The following is a 15405-nucleotide window of genomic DNA, read 5'->3' as shown; positions in this document are numbered from 1 at the left end:
AGAGAAGTAAGAGATTGCCGGACAGGATAACATCGTAATGTCCTCCCACACACCAGCCTATAGATGTGGTTTTCCCAAATGCTTATTGCTTTCCTTTCGGCGTAATAAGAATGCAATAAGCATTGTTATTTGAGGGAGAGCGAGGGTGTGGGCTCCCAGGCGTTCATTCGAGCCAGCTGTTCACTTCGCCCTGGCTTCAAAATGGACTCGAGCTCCAGCGGCTGGTGGTGCCAGTGGCCCGGGCAGATTTTGGAGGTGCTGGTCCTGCTGTTCCAGCGGCTGCAATACAAAAAACAAACCAGTAAATGTTCTTTAATACAAATCAGCTGGTCATCTGCAGACTTGCTTTAATAGAGAATGCAAATATTATTTTACTACAACTTTATTATATGTTAAGGAAGGAAATTATTGTTAACCTCTACAAACATCATTTTAAAAGCACTTCTTGTTTGTAATCTGAAATGTTAACGTGCTCCTGACACTGGGATGATGATGATTTCTGCCAACCAGGTGCACTGTCTTTTAGGTTAAATATTGCAGACGCTCTCCTCAAGGTTTTACTAAAAAATGGAAAGTTTATTCAGCTTATACTATTACTGCCCTGCCTTTTCTGCCACTCTGTACCTTTTAATGTATTAACACAAATTTAATGTGGCTCTAATAAGGAGCAATAATTAGTTTTAATAAGGCTTCCTGCAAGGGGCTGTGACCACAGCACTTTACTGTCCCTAAAAATAATAATGTTCCAGCGCCTCCGGCAGCCCCTTCCCCAGCCTCCCCAGCCAGGCCGGTGCGAGGCCGGTGCGAGGCCGGTGCTCGCTGCGGTGCCGGCGTTCCCCGGCGTTCCCCGGCGTTCGTTCCCCGCCGTCCCGCGCTGGGCCCGCTGCTCCCTCAGGGCGCGGGGCGGCGGGGGCGCCAGGGCGGGCCCGCCCCGCCAGGGGGCGCCACGGCGCGGCGGCCGGGCCCCTCAGGCGGGGCTGCTCCGGGCGGCGCCGCGTCCCGGGCGCGGCCGCGACCCTCGGCCGCAGCTCGGGCCGGCCAGGAGCGGCGCCTCCGCGGGGTACGCCAGCTGCTGATGGCATGGGACACCCCGAACAGGCGTTCCTGGCGGTGCCGGGCGGGAATGACGCCGGTAGCACCAGCGCAGTGGCAGCGGGTCACGCTGGGGTCAGACACCTTATGGGTTCCGAATGTTTAATTATTTGGCAAGTAGACATTGAGGTTTTTTAATATTTATTTTATGTACTTTAACTAAGATCCATCTGAAAATATTGCTACTTCAGATGTAGCAAATTAAATTTAAAATATTTTTAAATCCTATATTAATTTCGCTCACGCTATTGCCAATTTATGGAAGTCTTGATGGGCTATTTAAGTAAGCTCACTATAATGGGGGCTTATTGTTCAACACATAATTTGTCTATATCCTTGAAATTCTATAAAACTTCGCTGCACTAAATAGCAGCTGTTAATGCTTTCTGAGTATCTTTAATATGCAAGATTCATAGTACTTTGCAAATCATTAAAACATGACATTGTTCCACAAACAATGCCACGTTCGTCACAGAGGAGCCAAGAAACACTGGGAGCAGACTGCTGAGAAGACAGGAAATGATGAGCTCGTCCTCTTCTCTCCCCATTTTGATGCCTCTTTGACCCAAAAAGTGAGTAGTGCTTGATAGGCAGGCAAGGCTGATAATCTGGGCCTCTAAGGAGGTTATAAATTGCATGCAGGAAACCTTAGAATCTCAGTTTTCACATCAGGCTCAGAAAGCCATCCATGGTTTCGAGACTTATTGAAATACACCTGACATCTGTTAGAAAGGAGGGATCCTAGCTGTCAGCTGCACTATTCTGAGACTAGAGAATACTGTACAGCAAGTACATACAAAGTCTGACCTCTGTCAAATTACCCTGGTCTTTCTCCCTGCAGTTCTTCTGGAGAGGTGGGGAAGCTTCTGGGTTTCACTGCTGACCTTATCCTTACCTTTTAAGAAAACAATGTTGTGGACTAACTAGGAACACTAATAAATTATGAGGTCTTCATTTTCTGCAGTTACAACAGCCTTACAGACCCAAATCTAATCTTACTCTGCCAATAATGCCCAACTGCAAACCCCGATTACTTTTTGCAGGGTTAGCATCAAGGCCCTTGGCCCGATTTTGCCAGAGCTCCAGGCAGCTTTAGATAACTGCTCTCACAATATCATTTGTCAGACCAAGGTTTTGGCTTACACAAGATCAGAAGGAAAAACACTTATCAAATGCATTGCCAAGTCGTGGTTCCAATGGAAGAACGCAAGGAAATAAAACTATTACTAAATCTTTCAAATTTTACATTATTTTAAGTCATTACACCCTCTGTGTTCTTCACAAATTATTAAAGTTAATTTATAAACAGAAGGAAAAAACGTACCCATTAGTAAAAAATGGTTTTTGAAATACTTTAATTATAGTAATTAAATAAATTGGAAAGAAGCCTGTATTCTGTAAATGTGTACACTGACCATGAAATGTGCCAGTGTGTATATATAACTTCACTGTTGCCCATTGCCCAGGACCAAGGTCATACCAAGTTAACACAGGACACTGATCCTGTGGTGTTGAACAAGTACGTGCTGAGGCAGTGGGCAGGACTTTTCACAGCATAGTGCATTTGGGACGTGCAGTAATTTGGGACATCTGGGCCAAAACCATACAGGGCATTTTTCTAGGCCTTTTTTTCACATGTTTAGAGAGCTAGATTTGCATTTTAAGTTGCTGGCTATTTCAAGTTTCTTGGTTTTTAATATGTTAGAGGTCTTATGTCCATCTGCTTTGTTCTTTCTGAACTTCTGGCCTCTTTCAGATGTTCCAAATTTGACACCTAAGCATTGAGATGCTAATGACTTCTGATGCAGTGTGTTGTATTGTTAAATGCATCTTGATTTGTGTGTTTCTCATGTAGTTAATAATTTTGCTTACAGGTAGCTGGAGTGGCCCGCAACTGCTCCCCTGAAATCTGTGGGAGTCTTTTAGCTTTGACGCCAGCATGAGCTGGCTGTAACCTAGAGGCCATGCAGCTGGCTTTTACCATACTTAGCTGGGTATGAAATCATTGTATTAGTCAGAACAATGAGGAGGCAGCAGCAAAGCTGAAATTGAAGCTTCAAGGATCTGACTCATTCCCAACGAGGTGCAAATTGCACTTCCTGAATTTGCCGCACACCTACCAAACCCCAATTACAGCACACCCCAAATGGGCTGTGCTGTGAAAAGCCCTGCTCACTGCCTTAGCACAGAGCCATCAACTAATTTGCTGTTGGCAGCTGCTGTTAGTAGGATGTTAGCTGAAAGATACCTGTGTGTTGCTGCAACTCTCCTTACCAGATCTGCAGTCTTAGCTCACTGTCACCCAGAGAGCCTGGCCTGTTGTAATGGTACACTGAGAATCTTCAGTTGGACAATAACATGACAGAGAAGGGACCACATCCTCTCTGCTGGTCATAAGCAGCATATTGTCTACTTGTTTTTTTTTCCCTTAGAACTAGCAATAACATTGCTTCTCAGATGTGTTCTATCTCTATGTGTTCTATGGAACTAGAATAATTTTATTACCCCTAGTTCATAAAATTATAATTAAAAAAAAAAAAAAAAAAGCCCAAAGCCTGCAAGCCCACTATGGTCTTGCTGAAAGCATGCTGCAGCCCCTTTTAAGTCACAAGCCCTGTCTGAGAAGTATCAACAAAATGTAGTGGGTTGTAGCTATGTCAGTCTGATTCAGCAGGTACTTGTGCATAGAGACAGCCACAGATACACTCAGTATGAAAAACCAGCCAAAGGAAGTTCTGCCTGCTGATTTCTGGTGGTTGGAGCAAAGGAGGAGCTTTCAAGGACAAGTCAGAGAAGATGGGAGACATGTTTTTCCCAGTGCCATTATACAAAATGTACTGGTGCAGATATCCCTGGTTGCTGCTGTTTTCTACCCAGGATACCAGCTTGAAGTAGTTCATAGTTGCATAGTTCATGCCTTAAGAAAAGCATCAAAAGATCTTACTTTTTTTCCTACTCTACCTGAGTGGAAGAAGGATTTTTATAATGCTTTCAGAGAGGAATGCTAGAAAACATGTTGAGAACCCAAAGAATGTTGACAGGGATAAAATATCATCCCCAATAACAACAACAAAAATATAATGACTGTATATGTTCCCTTGTCTGTGAATCAGAGCAGCTAAATTAAGCACCGTATGTCTTAGGCTATTAACAGGTATTCTCTTTATCACAGCTAATTGATTAGGAGAATTACATTCTAAGTAAGGGGAGCTGAGATTTGTTACTTTTTCTGTTTCTGTAAAATTTTAAGCCTCAGTAAATCTATGATTACTGTGAGTTTATTGTAGTTATTACAATATTTATATTTCTTGCTATTACTTTTTGAGTTTTTGATGGCATAAAAAACTGTAAATGCCTCTAGAAGGACTCGCATTCTAAGTATGTAATTATGTTGTAGACGTTTTGGTTTCCAAGTAACTTCTCTGTTTTTGCTTCTCTTTAATTTCTCTTGCTTCTTCTTTTACAATGAGCAATGTTTTAGCAACACAGAGAAGGAAACATGCAAAAAGTACTCCAATTTGAACAGAGACAAAATACAAGGTAAGTTAACTTTCTTTGAAGATACAGTCAAGTTACATCATATTCCTTTAATTATAAGAGTTTGATAGGCATAAGTGTACTGCTGAAATTGATGTTTTATCTGTTTTTAAAATTTGTCTTTTCCAAATAAAAGTCTGGGTATTCCCTACATGAAACTCTTATCAGTAAAGGGACGAATTTAAGACTACAGTTTGTGTTACACTCAAAGAATAAAACTATACCCAGTAGCTAAACATCAAAAGAGTGGGGATACATCAGATTATTCTTCTCAGAAATAAGAAAAACTATTTCTGGAAAATGTGCTTTTATATTTAAACTCTGCAAGATATATTTGAAAATTATTCTTGATATTATTCAGTGAGTCTGCACCCTAAGATCTGAGTCATATATTGCCTTTAAATATTGCCTCAGTAGGTTCAAACTTAAAAAATTTTCCTACTTCTGAATTATTTTTACTTCATCATTCTCATCCTTTATGTTCCCCATATTCCTATACTCTTCTTGTATTGTGAAATTTCTCCAAATGATATTTCTTAAATTTGGGAATAGATTATTGGTACAAAATCAAAATACTTTTGAATATGTCCTATCTTCTTAACATTTCACCTATAGCAAACAACATTCTTTCTCATGAGTCTGAATAAAAACTGCAACAGACTAGAAAGCATTCAGCATCAATCCCTACACTTTCACCTTAAACCAGTCCTGTCCAGTTGAACCCAGCAGTACCCTTTGGCTTCAGTGGAAGAGAGGCCATGATTTTAGCTGGAATTGCACATAATTTTCTGTCATGTGGATATTTTTTTTCAGAATAAATTCAGTCAGCTTTGTGGTATTACAGACAGTTTAGACATACCTTATCTGAACATCAGTCTGACCTGTTAGCAAGTGATGCCTTCCTAGCATCTCACACTGTAATCCACATTTTTCCTTGTTTGAAGTCTCTCTCATATCAGGATTACAGTTAGGCCAGAATCAGGCTGCTCATGCAGTGATATTTGGGATTAAATTTAGTTTCCTAGATTGAGGCTTCCAGTGCCTTTTAAAACATCCTGAGTTACCTAAGACATCCATACGGGGCTGTTGGATGTGATGGGGCTGTGAGAATAAGGAGACCCTCATTCTTCTGGAGCACAAAGGGGTTGAAGCGTGTGACACCTTAGAGCTGCCGTGTTTTAGGGACTGCCAGAAACAGTGTGGGGTCAGTACTGTCACAGCTACCACCTGCTGAAGGGGGAGCTGCTTCTCATGTCACACAGCAGCAGCCCTGGCTGCAGGATGGGCCAGCCAGGCTCCTCAGACAGGGACACTTCAGGACACAGCCTAAGCACCAGGTCCTGGATGCCAGATCTAACTGCCCCTCTTGAGCAGGGGGAGTTTACTTCTGCTGGGTGTGTATTCTTTTTGATTTACATTACCAGACCACTTCAGCAACTAAAAATTTAAGTATTAAAAATCATTTTGTTTCAGCAGAGACAAAATACTGCTTTCAGATTATTAAATATTTCTATATGTATTTAGTCAAAATTAGTTTGGAGTTTTGAAAGTTAATGAATAGAAGATGTCAATGATAGAAGACAGTATAAGATACGTTAAGAGTGGCAATCTGATTTTGATTTCCTTTAAACGTCTCCTAATTTATTTATCAATATATTATCATTGTAATGTCCATGGGCAGTGCCTGAAATAATACAACTGATATATTGTGGGATTATTATTTCATGTAAATGCTAATATGAATTTTTCTTCCATGTAGTCTAAATAAAATCTCCAAATTAAGTCTGTGGTGCTTTTAAAATTAATCTTTAGCTCCATGTAGAAACATTGCTCATGTAGAAACATTGCTGATGTACAAACAGGCTTCACTTCCTATCAAACTCAGTGTTAACATTCTTTAAGCTTTTGTAATATTGGAAAATCTGCAAGATGAAGACTTCCATATGTTATGGGTAAAGACTTGAGTGAACAGGCCTCATGACTCCATTACAAGAACTGTAAAATTCATAAATTGAAATTTTACCACGTCTTGCAGACTGATCTTAATCAGCATACAGATCTAAACTGCAGAGAAGACCCTTTAACCGCTGTTATTTTTTTGCCCATACATAGGAAACAACCGACTGATAGATGAATGACTAAGCAAAGCTTTCCTTATTTATGCACATATAAAATTGACTTTCTAGAGCCCCTGACAACCACAGGACTCAGTGGTTTAATTCTACAATGTCTATTCTGAGAATTCTAACAAAAACAATAGCAGTTTTCTGCTTTTAATGCATCATTTCAATGAGTTCATCATTCTGCACAATAAATGGAAGACTGAATGCCTACCATGCATATATATATAGATAGATATGTATATATATATAAAAGTGGCTGAAGTAGCTAAATGTGCAATGTGCCATTTGCTAAACAGATTACAGTAGGAGACCAGAAGGCTGATTCATGACAATGCAGTGCACTTTAAAAATAGCTCCAGACACCAGTATTGACACTGCTGTACTGCAGCTCAGTGATTGCACTGTACAAACAGAAGCTGGCAGGTGGGGCAGTTCAAAGCTTTTGAGCTGTAGCTCTGAAGTGATCTGTTAGTGCTAACAAGTTGACAGGAAGTGGTGATTCAGGCCCTTGGAGTGAAGCTGCAGTCACTGGCCCCTTTTGTTTAAACAAAAGAAAAATAATAGTATTTCTCTTTTTATGTAAAGCTTGTATACATGCAATACCTGTCTCTGACACTTTCATCAAAATAAGCTTCATATACTCTGTATTTTTCCACAGACTTTTTGCAGCCCATGTAACAATTTTAAATGCTGATTTCTTCTCCATGTGCCCAAAGGCCACACATGTCTGTGGAGACACTATGTCACCTTCTTCAGCCATGCAGCGTCAGTAAGAGATACTGACTCTCCCCCATCCACATGCTGTTTGTATTCAGAAGTACTCTGGAAGAAGATGACTGTAGGTGAACTATGGAAAATCTGCTCTAGGGTTTTGTTAAGACAAATTAAGAAATTATATGTAGTACCTGCGTTGTGGCTTGCTGTTAGCCAACAGCCCAGCACAGACTGGTCTTTGGTGTAATAAAAATGAGGTCACCGGGCTCTCCAAAGCAGCCTGGAAACTTGTCAGGAGGAATCCTATGGCTAACAGCTGAGTGACAGCTGGCCATGAGCAAAGTGAAAGCTTCCACCAAGACTGTTATATGACTTTTGAAAAAAGGATTTATGCACTGAAATTACCCAACTGCTTTGGAAGTGCTTAAACTGTAGTATTTGTGTACATAAGTACTTGCTTAATTGATGGTCACACAGACAAACATGAGACTATTTAGCTGCGTATGTTGATCTCCGCAGTTAATTACCACCGGTGAGCTCAGTGAATCATCATTTGTGCTTGGATTATAACAAAGCTCAAAGCTATTTGCCTATTACTTACAAAAGGCAGAAAAGAAACACCTCAAGGTATACTCAAAACAGAACCTCATGGCCAACTCTGCCTGGAGCTACTTTTGTCAGAGCAGCTGGAATTGTTTTAATTGTAGTTAATATAATCATCATTGTAATTGACTACTGCCTCTTCTGCAGAGAAGAAAGACATGATGGCAATTCAAATATCTAAAATAAAAAGCCCAGAAAAACTGTCATTATTCATGGACTGCAATTGAGTTTGCACCTTCTGCTACTTATAACAACTGTTGGAAGACACCATGAAAGCACTGTTTTACAGCCCTTCTTACTTTGTTATTTGCACTATGTTTTAACCCTGTGGTTTATGGTCAGTGAAACAAAGAGCAGCAAACCAAGCTATTCAAGAGGCGAAGACTTGGTGCAATTACTCACCACATGGCAAACATTAATGACACAGCAGCTATTTAGTTTGCTGAGTTAGGTGAGTGATCTTACATGTAAAATTCTAACTTTCCACTTTCTAAGAAATTATGATCATCAGGACTGTAAAAAGAAGAAGGTCTTGGATACTCCTGCACAAAGTATTTTTATGACACTGACTGGAACTCAAGGGAAGTCGAACTGTTCACTCATTTAACAATTTTCATATTCTTGTTATTATGACCCTACTACTATGAAGCTGGCTATGAAACAAGATCAAGCAGAAGACAGAGTACAACTTGGCATGTGAGAATACTGCAGGTTTGCCAAATGAAATCTATACCAGAATTTATTTTAAAATAAATGAAAACCTACTTTCACTGGTAGTGAAAATTATGATCACAAAGAATACGATGGAATCTACCTGAAGGTAACTATTATTAGATAGGCAAGTAACAGCAGTAAAGTAAGTTCCGCTTAACAGTCTTTCCAAATGGAAAATCAACTTGAAGAATCAAGTTTCAGAATAGTTTTTAATATCTGAAAAGATGTACACTATTCTTTCTTTACTCATTACATTTAGACCAATGAAGTTTTATTACGATTTTAGTGAACTACCTTTTTTGGTGAATTTGTCCCTTTTTCTGTTGAATTCTGAAATACATCAAAAAATAGAAACACAAATTATTTTGGTTTATGCATTTAAAACAATGAGTTCTTGATGTAACAATGTTGATACATTGTTCTTGTAGGACCACTAAAATTGCTATACTTGAGGAAAGGGCATAACATTTACACCTCTGGCTTCCTTACGTTCACTATGTGCTCTGGAAAGTCTAGAGGTTGCCTTTTGAAGTAAGGTAAAGCTAATTAAATCCTTGGGGATTTATTTTGAGAGAGGCTACCTAGACGTAGAAATCTGAAAAACTAGAATAATTTTTAATTGAAAATTTTTCTAGCATTGTCAACTCCAAGAGATCATGAATGCACACATAAGTACGAAATGCACACGTAAGTATGTACACCAGAAAATGAACTGTCAGCTTTTATATTATTATAAAACTGAAGGAAAACAAATCTGGTGTTCGCTTGCCTTTTAATGCTTAACTTTACTGGGTATGTTTGCTTTTAGCTTTGATACAGATCTGTGAAGCTAAAAGTTATTTTATAAAATAAATGCTAATACACTTCCTACTAATAGGATCCCCAGATCCTATCCTATAATGCTGTGATGAGGAAAAAAATTACATTGTACTTCAGGGTAAATTTCAGTAACTGCTGCATTACTGTACCATTCACTACATATTGACATGCTCAACTTGTGACATTTAAATTTGAAAGCAGTGGCCTTATGTACACGGTCTTACTTTTGCAGGTGTGACAAGCAGATGGAAAAGGAGTAGAAACCTGCTTATTTAGCAGTGAGTTCAGATGAGCCAATGAGATCCCTCTTTGTAACCAGAAGTACAAAAAAAAAAAAAAAAAAAAAGAGGAAGTATGAGCCCAACCACTTGCCAATTTCTTCTGTGGTCCGGAAGCAGATAAGTTGTTTTCAGCTTGATCTTTATTTTAGCTTATTACCATTGTCATAAGTACAGCACAGTTTGCACAGATACTGAAAACTAAAGCCAGCTGATAATGAGTTCCACTTTGGAATGAGCCCTGAATTTTAAGTATGATGGGGGAAAAAGTTTCCTGCGTGGCAGTATAGCAGAGAGAATGGTATGCAGGTAACGACTTGGGAACCAGAAGCAGCCTGAGCTTTGTCTGAGCTGAGCCCGGCTGCTGCCCGGAGCCGCCCAGCCCTGGCTCTGCCGCCGTGCGCAGCCACCGCGGGGCTGGGGGCTGGGGGCTGGGCTGCTGGCCGGGCCTTCCGCCCGCCCCCGGGCCGCCTTGCTCGAGCGCTTGTTAAACCGAGAGCTCAGCGAAGAAAACGTCACAGGATGTCAAAAACAACACAGGATGTCTGATATGTACAGTCACAACTCCTGAACATGTCTTTTAGAAATGCACACATTTCCACATCACTGAATTGCTATGTAAAAATATGAAAACAAACTATATAATACCATAGCTCCATATTAGCAATGGAACCTAAAAATTACTCCAGACAAATACTTGCTGCTTCTCTTATTTTACCCTGTTATTCCCAGGGCTGAATCAGAGCAGGAGAGATTAGAAGAGTCCTGCTACAGGGAGGTGGGGGAAAGTCCAAACTGACAGGTGGAAAAAAAGTGCTGTCTGTGTGAAGACTGGAGTAACATGGCCTGTTCTGAGTATCACTTAACTGCACTGCAAGTACAGGACCAGATTTAGAATAACCGCAAACTGAAACCTGCATAGTGGTGGAAACAGTCATCTCTACAGAATTCTGGTAACACAAGTTGAGTGATCAATGGGGTCTCTCTTCTGAGTGTCGTGTTCACAAGCTCTTGTCCTGGCAAAAAGCCCTGGATATCAGGAAGCAGTTCACGGTTTTTCCTTTCTATGGCTTCTTTGGGGTTATAGCCCCAGGAGCAGATGGTCTTAAGTTCAGTCACTAATGCAGATTGATGGTGGCTGTTATAACAACAGTAATTTCAGTATCTTTTACAGGCAGAGTTTGCAGTTGACTTAAATTCCAATTGATAAACCTTTAGATAATACCAGATTTCATGCAGTTTTATCTGCATGAAATTGTAGACCACAAGCTAAGGCAACCACAGACTTACTCAAACAAGTATGCTCAGCATGTTATATTTAACAAGACACTAAACATTCCAGAATAATCAAATCCTTTTCTCCAATACAGCTCTTCCTTATAAAAGTAAGAGGTAACGCCAGTAGAATCTTTGTCAGGTAGGCATAACATAATGAGGGATGTAGCTGATTTCTGACTTTCTCCTTATCCCTTATGACACCTCTAAAAAGCTCTCTTAAACTACTTTTGCTTTGTTGTGTTTTTATGTTTTAAATGCATAACGTAAGTACACTATTTTGTCCCTGCTTTTGCTCTGCATTTGTAAAATGACATTGGTCCATTCTATAGTGGCACAGAACGTCAAAAAGCAGCAGCAGCCAACCTGCTCACCCACAGTGAGTAACCACAGGCTGAAAATGGCTGAGAACTGCATGCTGTGTAGAAAAGACAAACAGAAACCAATTGTCCTTGTGGTGATCCTTCTCCCTTCAGAGGATTATGACTGGTATTGCTTGTTAAGTTGTATATTCTCCACTGTTTATGGAGAGGATGTCTTCTGATGGTTTATACAGAGTATTTCAGAGTGATGACTGCTGTTGGTAGTTATCATTTCAGAGACTGTAGACAGAAACACCTTGGAGTTTATCTTCAAGGTTGCCTTCTCCGGTGGTACATCCTCCCCCACTCCTTGGGCTGCACTGTCATCTCAGAAACACCCATTAAGCCTCGGCCTTGATGAACAGCACCTGCACTAAGCTCCTCTTGAGCTTATCAGAAACTCTGTCAGCTCCTGTTTTTCAAAGAATAGCCTTGGAAAATTAGTTTTCAAGACTGAATAACAACTTGAGTGGAACAACATTTTTATTATCAAACTTTCAAAGAAAGTTACTGACCCTAATTGTGGCCCGGATGGAAAATTACTATGACTAAAGCCAACTCTTCTGCATCCCTATAAACAATTGTCCTAAGTGAGACCCTTTGAGCTGTCCTGGACCACAGCAGGCTGTGCCCAGCCTCTCCCCTGGAGTGGGACATGCTTGGAGCAGGTGAACTCTCAAGTTGGCTATACTTGGAGTACCTCTGCCAAACACTGCCAGTGTACCAGTCATCTGTGACATCTTCATGACAGATGTTCTGCAGTCCTGCAAAGCTTTTTAACACCTTCCAGGAAGGTCTCTCAGGCCATGTGGTTCTGCCTACATGTAAAGATAGGTTGGGATATTTTACACATGTGGGTTGAAAGCAGTGATTGGGCCTAAATAGAGATTACACAGCAGTTTAATAGGGTAGCAGATAAATTCTTTTCCACGGGAGCTGACATCTGCCAGCAGTAACTGCAATCGTGTGATTAGTTTTCCAAATTTTAAAATTTTTCAGGAGAAAGCATGCTTTTACATGTGTTTTTACCTTTTACTCAGAAGTAAAGCTGGCATCAAGTATCATGAATATTCTCTCTCAGTGTCTTCAGCTCAAAAGGTGATAGGTTTAGGTGATACATTCTGTTTTCTGTATTTGCAAGCACAGTGAGTGGTCAGGTCTCTGACAGTGAATCACTGTGCTTTTCAGTGCATTTTTCATTGATAACGAAAATCCTGGAAATCAAGCTTTGCTCTTGCTTATATCTGCTCTGCCTGGCTGCCTAGACCTAGAGCCCAGGGCCATACTGACTTCATGGAATTTGCTGTGATGTAACAGTTTGAAATTCAGCTTGAGAAAAAAATGAAATACATTCACCACTGAGTAAAGAGAAGTTGGACTTCCAACTTCTCTTTATTATTACTTTCCAAAGCAGATTCCCTCACAGTTAGATGGAAGCTGTGCAAAATGTGCAAAACTGTTTTGCACATTTCTGGAAAAAGATTTTGTGATCGTGTTCTTTTTGTATTGTTCTGTTTTGTCAGTGTGGTTCAGAATACAAAGGCTATTGTTTAAAAAAAAACATGAATGTTAATTTGCATTCCATTGCTGGGTTATTACATAGAGTTTGGAAAGAAAAAACAAGCTCTGATTAAAAAAAAAAAAAAGATATTGTTTCTTTTTCCCTTTCTTCTTCCTTGTGACTGGTTCTCTTTTATTTTAATGTTTCTAGCCCAGACTATGCTCTCAGAGACACTGTCTTCTAGTACTTTTAGGCAAATATAAGTGTATCCACAACTGTGTCTATAGAATACAATATTTCAGCTGGGAAGGACCCACAACAACCATCTAGTCCAGCTGCATATAGATCATCAAGTAGAGCTATATAAACATAAAAATTAATTCTAAAATGATGTTTGTGAGCAGTGACACTTGCAATACACTTGCTCTTATATTAGAAGGTAATTGCAATCTGAAAATTTATATCTATACTATTCCAGAAGACTCTGAGTGTAGGTGGGAGACACCCCACTTAGACCACACTGCCACATCTACCACTGTCTATTGATATTCAGCCCTGAGCCACAAGTTCCAGCCAATGCCACAGCACCAGTTCTGGTGTTCACACAGCAGCATGGGGAAATAACCTTACCAAGAGGATTGGTTTCCTCCTGAGCTGCTCTGACTCCACATGCAGCCTCACAAGCACTAAGCTAGAATGAGGAGGGTGGGAGGAACAGGACACAAGGAAGAGGAATGAGTAGAACTGTCAGGACCCTGATGACACTAATAACCCTTTATTGGCCTCCCTCACAGCCCTACCCATGGGCCCATAGGCTCTGTTTTACATTCAATACCTATTTCTACCACAGCCATAGCTGTGCCTGTATCTGTGCCTGTTGATCTTGGCATTGTGGACTGTTCTGGCCTCAGACCTATGGACTGACTTCCCAGCCTGACCTTGACTCTCTCCTCTCATTGTTGTCCTGACTGGGGATCACAAGGCTGGACCACTCCTGCTTGACCTTCTCTGGCATCACAGACCTGCCTGTCAGTCACAGGGCTCTATCTGACCCAGACTGACTTCTCAGCCTGACCTTGGACCTGTCTCATTGTCATGAACTTGCTTGATGACCTGTTTTGACCCTGGCTACCACCCCTAGCTTGCCCTGTCCCTTACTTCAGGACAGGTGGAGGGTGTCTGGTGAGCCACCTGCTCTGCTTGCTGCCATCTATCTCCCTGTCCCTAGGGAGCAGCCAGCCTTCATAAGGACCAGGCACTGGGAGCAGTGTGATCTCTGCCTGGCTCCTACCAGTTTAAATAAATTATAAGGCTGTGTTAAGAGGTGGCAGGCACAGAAGGTGGTGCCAGTTCTTCCAGGAGCTGCTTCCCAAAAGGGGCCGTCACACCACTTCCCCAGGCACAGGTATTTGTTCCTACCCCTTTTCCCTGGGCCAGCACAAGTGTTTGCACAGCAAGGCAGTGAACCAGGACAAACAAAAGTGATGCAGTTGGTTCTTGAAAGAATGGATTTAACCCTTTACCTGGATCAAGAACAAACACCTCATGTTGAGAAGCGTGACACAGATTCAGCCTCAAGTGTTTGTGGAAACTTGGAAGATCACCAAAATTAGGGATTTTACTGTAATTCCACCAGGTCTGGGATCCCAGGAATTTGTGTGATTGGCCTAGGCTGAAGTGAGCAATTGTGTATCTTCCTTTCTGTTGCTACTCAAATTAGCTCAGGTATTAAGGTGCTGCTGCAATTACATCCTGCAACTGACAATGTAGATGGATCTGTGGTTGTTTGGACCTTTCTTATAAAAGTAAACAAAGCAACAAAAATACTCATCTCGACCCAAAGGTCCTGGGCTCAGGGTTTACTTTCAGTTCATATTGAACACGGAGAGGGTCAAAACAGAAGTGTTCTCTGCCTGACTCTGCCTGTTCAGTTGTGTGAGGTTGAGCCCCTGTAGTCCTGATTGGCTGTATTGGGCTCTTCTACTGCTCATCATTTTGACTGTTCTTTCCAAATGTCAACTTCTGTCAGAATCAGCATGGAAGTAATGTCATTACTGGTATATCTGAACCAGCAGTGTTCAGAAGGTGTTAATGTATGGAATCCTCAAGGCCCTAAGTGAAATCTCCTGGATAAAGCTCCCACCATTGACCATACTGCTGGCAGGGAAGCTTGTGGTTTGCTGGAAATGGAGACTAAGCTGGTGCTGCAGTTGATTTGCTTATGTCCGTACTGTTCAGCTCCTATGTTACACTAACTTAATTTTTATGAAATGAGGAAGAAGGGAAACCTTTCATATAAAGTGATAGAGCCAGAACTGCCCAGCAAATAAAAGGCATATTCAGCATAAGCAGGTAAGAAACCTTTAAGAAGATTAATGAAAAAAGAA

General features: G+C 40.9%; 1 protein-coding gene across 1 annotated transcript in view; it reads left to right on the top strand.

Annotated features, from left to right (window-relative positions):
• Positions 1 to 8018: 8018 nt before the first annotated feature.
• ZBTB38 (zinc finger and BTB domain containing 38) overlaps positions 8019 to 15405 on the top strand; it is a 40446-nt gene continuing 33059 nt past the window's right edge. The window contains exons 1-3 of the transcript XR_011002645.1: positions 8019 to 8889; positions 10613 to 10833; positions 11755 to 12065. The gene's annotated coding sequence lies outside the window, so the exon portion shown is untranslated. Of the gene's footprint in view, positions 8890 to 10612; positions 10834 to 11754 lie in introns of the transcript that reaches the window.

The sequence above is a fragment of the Anomalospiza imberbis genome, chromosome 10 (genome assembly GCF_031753505.1).
Source record: "Anomalospiza imberbis isolate Cuckoo-Finch-1a 21T00152 chromosome 10, ASM3175350v1, whole genome shotgun sequence".
In the NCBI taxonomy this organism is placed as follows: Eukaryota; Metazoa; Chordata; class Aves; order Passeriformes; family Viduidae; genus Anomalospiza; species Anomalospiza imberbis.
This window is presented reverse-complemented; position numbering and strand designations above follow the sequence as displayed.